The sequence below is a fragment of the Sorex fumeus genome, unplaced genomic scaffold (genome assembly GCF_029834395.1).
Source record: "Sorex fumeus unplaced genomic scaffold, SorFum_2.1 ptg000070l, whole genome shotgun sequence".
Lineage (NCBI taxonomy): Eukaryota > Metazoa > Chordata > Mammalia > Eulipotyphla > Soricidae > Sorex > Sorex fumeus.
This window is the reverse complement of record NW_026606127.1, coordinates 11,611,091-11,617,420: the sequence shown is the minus strand read 5'-3', so window position 1 is coordinate 11,617,420 and position 6,330 is coordinate 11,611,091. Positions and strand designations below refer to the sequence as shown.

The 6,330-nt window shown below is 43.0% G+C and overlaps 1 pseudogene; it reads left to right on the top strand.

The window, feature by feature from the left end:
• The first annotated feature begins 2,788 nt into the window (after positions 1-2,788).
• LOC130037038 (uncharacterized) lies at positions 2,789-2,899 on the top strand (annotated as a pseudogene).
• Positions 2,900-6,330: the final 3,431 nt, after the last annotated feature.

The window sequence follows — 6,330 nt, the reverse complement described above, 5'->3', positions numbered from 1 at the left end:
TGAATTCTGAGTTTTCCTACATAAAGATATTTTATGGGATTTTGGTGCTCATTTATTAAACATTGAGAAGAAAGTTTTCCTGTTTGATAAAGATAATTCTAATATAGGCGTTGAAAGTAAATTTGCATTATTTTGTGATCACTTTTTAAATGGTCTTTTCTGTTTCTTGTGTGATCAAGTGAAATCCTCTGCTATGTTTAACACATGTTGTTTGCTGGTTAATATTCAAAGGTACTGATGAGTATAATTTTTTGTAATTTCGAAGTTTCTTTCTGTGTTTTACTCATTTAAAACATTTCATCTCTATGAAATACAATCACGTTTATTCCTATTTTCTTTTTGTTATGTAGTTACTGATAAATCCTTTCTCTTTAATGGACTGGTAAAGTGTCACTCAAAAATCACCTTCTATTCCATTTTTTGGCTAGCAGTTTTTACTAAAATAAAATAGAGTCTTCATATTGTATATGTGGAACAATTTAGTAATAACCTTATTGTACTGTTTTATTTGGTTTTGTTTGGGATGCCATCCACTGTTATTCAAGGCTTACTCTTGGGTCTGTTCTCCATAACATACTGTACTATGCTGCTTGCTACAGAGCCCAGATTTCATTAATATCTACATAATTCTTTTTCAGTTCTGTGATACATATTTTTCATGATGTTTTCTTTACACTTCCTCCTATGTAAATCACATTGAATAGAAAAATTATATTCGTGTATGCATTATTATTCTTAGAGTTATGTGTAACTACATTGTTGATAAACAACTTAAGACACAGAATTTAAATAAAGTTTTCCTTCCAAAAATATTTCTTGGGAAAAACTCAAGTAATGATTTTTGAAGTGGATCAAAATTCAGGGTAACCTTCAATGCATCAACAAGATTAAGTTGTATGTGAACCATAAGTAACAGGTACTCACCTGATCTTGGGGAAGTTCCCATAATATCTCCAGCCCAAAGTAACCTGGCGCTGACACCAACTCCAACTCAGGATCAAAAAGGTAAGAATTTTGATCAGATGAAAACTGGGCTTTCAAAACCTCTGGAGACCTACCAGATCCCAGTAGACCTAGATCATGCAAAGATGTGCAGGTAATGAACACCACTGACACCATCACTCTGAAGCAGGTGCAAGAAAATTCAAGTGGCACTAAGCGGACCTCCCATGCAAAAGGGACGAACAAAAAGGAGGCTTCTGAACCTCTTGAGGGAGAACCCAAGGCCAAAATCCAGCCAAAAGTCTGAGAATGCTTGCTGAGGGGAGCAGGGATTGTTTGTAATGCTGCAGTCAGTGAGAGGTGTCCTGTGACCACAGCCAAAACTAACAGCAAATCTCACAAATCTGCCTCCAGCAGGATCAGCAAGAAAAAGAGGCATGGGCAGGAGAAGATAAAAAACACCAGAGAAAACTCTAAGAAAGTTAATGAGTGTAAGCAGCTAGGGAACAAGGTCAAGGCAGAAGAAAAGTCCACCATTGGCAAGATGAAGTGCAAGGAAACTCAACCTGAGTTTTGCCAAGAGGCAGTTAAATAACCCCGCCGCTACCTAGGCATACACATGCTGGATTCTGTCCAAATGTTTCATGCTCTGGGGAAGAGTGATCCAAAACTTGGAATATTTTCCTCCCAGGTGCTGAGTAGCGCAAAGAACCCCAAAGATGTCAAGCCATCCTCAGCTGTCAAGTCATGGCTAGGTGCTACACGGGATGGAAAAGGCCTTGAGAAAACTCAGGTCAAAGCACAGAAACCAATTAGCAGTGGTGATAAACGCTCATCTCCATCCCAGTCTGAACTGCCACCTCCTGGCAAGGTCAAATTGGTACCTTTGCCGTTTCTTACCATGGAGAATCCACAAGCTGAACCTGTTCCTCGGAGACGAAAATCTGAAGCCACACATCTTCCTGCTGCAGCTAACCCTGCCAAGCCTGGCTCTACCAATGCAGCTCAGCCAAATGCTGCCAATTTTTCCCCGTCAACCACTGCATTTTTGACTGGTACTTCCAATCCTGCTAAGTCCATTTCAACCAACCTATCTCGACCAGGTTTGCAGAACCCTAGTAGCCGGCCTATTCATCAGCCTGCAGCTTCTAGACCTGATCCCTACAAGACAGCAGCTGGCACTTCTCTACAGCGGGAGGCTCCTCCTGTCTGTGTGAACAAGCGCCAGTCTCCACCCAAACGTCAGAGTCACTTTCTCCTCCAAGACTTCCGTTTCCAACCTAAACCATGGAGAAAGCCCAATGTTCCCGAGCCAGTCATGTCAAAGCCCATCACCAAAGAGCAGAGACCAGAGCGTGAGGCTATGAAAAGGAAGGCTCAGCAGGAGCGTGAGAACGATGCCAAACACACCTCTTTGGGGGAAAGTGCAGTTCTCTATTGAGAGGGAAAAAGAGTTGGACATCTCTCTCTACTATGGCTACGTAATGTAAGAGCTGGAATGGTAGGTTCCACTTTAGGTACCAGATGGTTGCCCTAGGCAAACACTGAAATGCCATACACCATTTATTTATTATAATTTTTTTTTTCAAATTAAAGAGATGCATCGAACTCGGGTCGGCCATGTTGGCTGTGTGCAAGGCAAATGCCCTACCGCTGTGCTATCACTCCAGAGATGCATCATAGTTAATTGATTGTTAATAAATGTTCTGAATTTTGAGATGCTGTCAACTGTGGTTGATTTTGGGAGTGGCTGGGTGTTGAAGGAGGAGCTGGGAAAGAATGGGAAGTTAGATAGAGGAAAAAGGGGGAATAGACAAGACTCTAAGAAATACAAACATGGTCCAGGGCAGGGGAGATACCATGATCATGTAGGTGGTTTTCCCAGGGTGAGGCCCATCCATTGCACTTGGGATGTGCTGACCCCTGCGATTTCCCCAAATGTGGGAAACTCGACTGCATAAAGACCTTAAGAGGAGAAATTGCATGGGCCTGATGAAGAGTGGGGTAGGGTCAGAGGAAGAGTAAGCTGACAGGGCATTTGCTCTGCAAGCAAGAAGGACACAGTTCAATTCTTGCAATCTTTTATGGTCCCCAGAGACCCACCAGATGTGAAACTTGACCACAGAGCTAAGAGTAAGACTAGAGCACAGTCAAGTATGCCCATCACTGGTGTCCTCGAAAAAAATGGGAGAAATGGCACGGTTTGCAGTTTTCGGTTAAAATAATAAATTTGGAATAGGCTGAGGAAGGCAGATGAGTCTAAGATGATGAGAAGAAAAGTAAAAATTCTTCCATAGAGGCTGTGTTTACACCTCATGGCCTCCTTTGGAAAGGAAGCAAATTTGAGACACATCACTAAAAGGTTTGGGTGGTCTATCCATAAATGATGGTTGGGGAATGCGAACACATACACTGTGGAATAAACCTACCAGATGAGTGATCAAAGCCCTCAGAGTCATTCAAGGATGACTCTTAACAAGGAAAAAGCCAAGAGAACAGTTGACGCATGAAGCCTGAAGATCAGCTCCTGGTAGATGCTAAGATAAGACACCATGTCCTCGAGCCCTCTTTTCAGCACCCCTAGCTGCACAATTTCAATTATTCCCAACAATATTCAGAGTTGCTATCATGGTGACACTTTACTAGTGAGTTTCAACAATGCGGTCCATTGCCTATGTAAGTCTTTGGATTTGTAAACTCCCCAAGGTAGCCAAGCCAACTTTCAGGAAATTTCTGGTGGCGGGAGCTCAAATTATATTAGCTTGAGGGGCTGGTCTTTGGTCTTCCATGGTCCCTGTTGCCTGTAGCTTTCTCTAAACATCGCTTTTAACTGCCGTTCACACAAGAACCAACTTTATAAATGACGTTGTGGTTCCATTGTGGTAGGTACCATACAAAGACATGCATCCTAGGTCACCACTCCCAAAGCAGTTAGTACGAATTGACCTTGAGCCTGGAAGGTTGTGGTAGAAAGAGATGGTCCTAGGAGAGTTAATGCGGTGATGGATGGTTGGAAAGGAAACCGGGAAGGGTAGCGAAGTGGAAATCTGGTGATCATCATGGGATAATTGGTGGATTTTTTTCAAATACGTTAAAATATTTTTGAAAATGAAATTCAAGACAAACATACGAAAATAAGATAGGTTCCAAAGTACAGTTTACATATAAGACCCAGAAAGCTGAAAGGGCTGGCATTCCTTCTGGAGCTTTTAATCATACCGTTTACTAAATATGTTATTTTCACATCAATTACCTGTGGAGAGGAATAGTGAGAAACAGAATGCCACCAGAAAAGCAAACTGGATGACCACCTTCATTAAAAGCCAGGTGGAAGGTGTTCACATGGATCCCAAGTGCAAATATATGTTAACAGGAACATATATTTAACCAACTCTGCTTGGTACCAGTAATAACTTTGTTGAAAATGGGGGGAAATGAAAGCAGTTTCTGACTGACATGAGACTAACCAGTTAATAGATTTTCTCAGGAAAGGGTAGTTGACTGGCTGGGAACAGAAAAACGTGAAAAGTGTTTTGCTACCTTTAATGTATGGCTGGAGGGAATTGATACCAGAAATCACTTAAAACTAACAAGCTACAACTCTCCTGAAGGAATGTTGTATTCTTAATCACTTAATCACTTAACTTCCCGTTAGTCTTCGATTTGCTTGAGCGGGTGCCAGTAACATCTCCATTTGTCCCTGGCGCGTGCTAGTGTAGCCCAATGGCATCTGTTCGCTCCGGGAACATGAAGGGCCTCAAACCGATCGTTAATGATCTTGACGAAGAAGTCAGACCATCTGGAAGTTGGGCGGCCACGCGGTCTTTTGACATCCCGAGGAATCCAGTCGGTAACAGCTCTAGTCCAGCGGTCGTCTTTAAATCTCATTACGTGACCAGCCCATCTGATTTTCGACACCTCGGTAAATGAGACAGCGTCCCTGATTCTTGATCGGCGATGGATGTCAGAACTCCGGATTCTTTCTCTCAATTGAGTGAAACGTGATATTCCAAGCATAACTCTTTCTATTCTTCCTTGGGAGACCTGAATACCATTCTCATCTTGTTTGCGTAGGGCCCAGGTCTCTGAGGCATATGTTAATGCAGGAAGAACAGTGGAATCAAAGAGATGTGCCCAGAGCCGGAGGTTCTTCATCCTCTTAGCTATTTCTTCGACGTTCTTGAAGGCATTCCAAGCCGCTCTCTTCCTCCTGCACAGCTCGGGTGCCAGGTCATTTGTCATGTTGACCTCTCGAACTAGGTGCACATAGCTGATGCTTTCGGAGATGGTCGTTTCGTTGAGAGCGAATGGGGCATCAGGAACAAGGCTGCTTCTCATAAACATTGACTTCATAAGATTCAGCTGCAGTCTTATCTTCCCACACTCACGGTCAAAGTCGGCCAGCATCTATCTTCGTTGTCTACGCACCAACATCTTATTATGATGAAAGAGAAATCGAGAAGTTCTACATGGAGCTAGAGAAGTTCTATAAAGAAGACCACACCTTCTACAAGATCATTGTGCGTGATTTTAATGCCAAGATAGGACCGAGAAGATCAGCTGAAGAACTTCACATCAGGATCCATGGCCTAGAATGGAACGAACAGGGTGAGAGACTATCTGAGTTCATCATGTTGACCAAGACCATTCATGGTAACTCACAGTTCCAGAAGGCAGAATCTAAACGATGGACATGGGAGTCTCCCGGTGGAAGATTCCACAACGAAATAGACCACATCATATTCACTTGACGGTTTTGCCTGACAGATGTCACTGTTCTGCCAAAATTTCGAACGGGATCGGACCACCATCTCCTTCGTGCAAAATTCTACTTCACAGAGCAGGGAGAAAGGGCTACAAAGTTCAAAAAGAGAACTCTCAGAACGACCACCAACTGTGAACTCTTTGGTACTATTGCGGCAACATGGGAAGATGCCATTGTTGACAACATTGACGAGGAATATGATCGACTGGTTCAGCACCTCCATGTATGGGCGAGGAATTCCAAGGGAGAGATAAGCACAAAAAATCGCCTTTCTTCAAAAACTCTTGAGCTAATTCGCCAGCATGGTTTGGCGCATGCCTCAGGCAACCGCAAGCTAACATCCGAGCTCGCAAAGCAGTGCAGAGATGCGATCAAGGAAGACCTGAAAGAGAGAAGAGCAGAAGTACTGGTAGATGTGGCAGAAGCCGGGAAAAGTATTCGTAACACCCGCCTGTCCTTCGCCAACTACAAGACCAAGATGACTGCCCTCTGACGTCCTAAATGGATCCATCACATCCTCCAGAATGGAAATGGAGAAGATTATCCAATTTCTGTTACTATAAATTGTTTATTGAGATATTATAATTGTAATGTTTTCAAGCTAAGATTACATTGATGTGGAC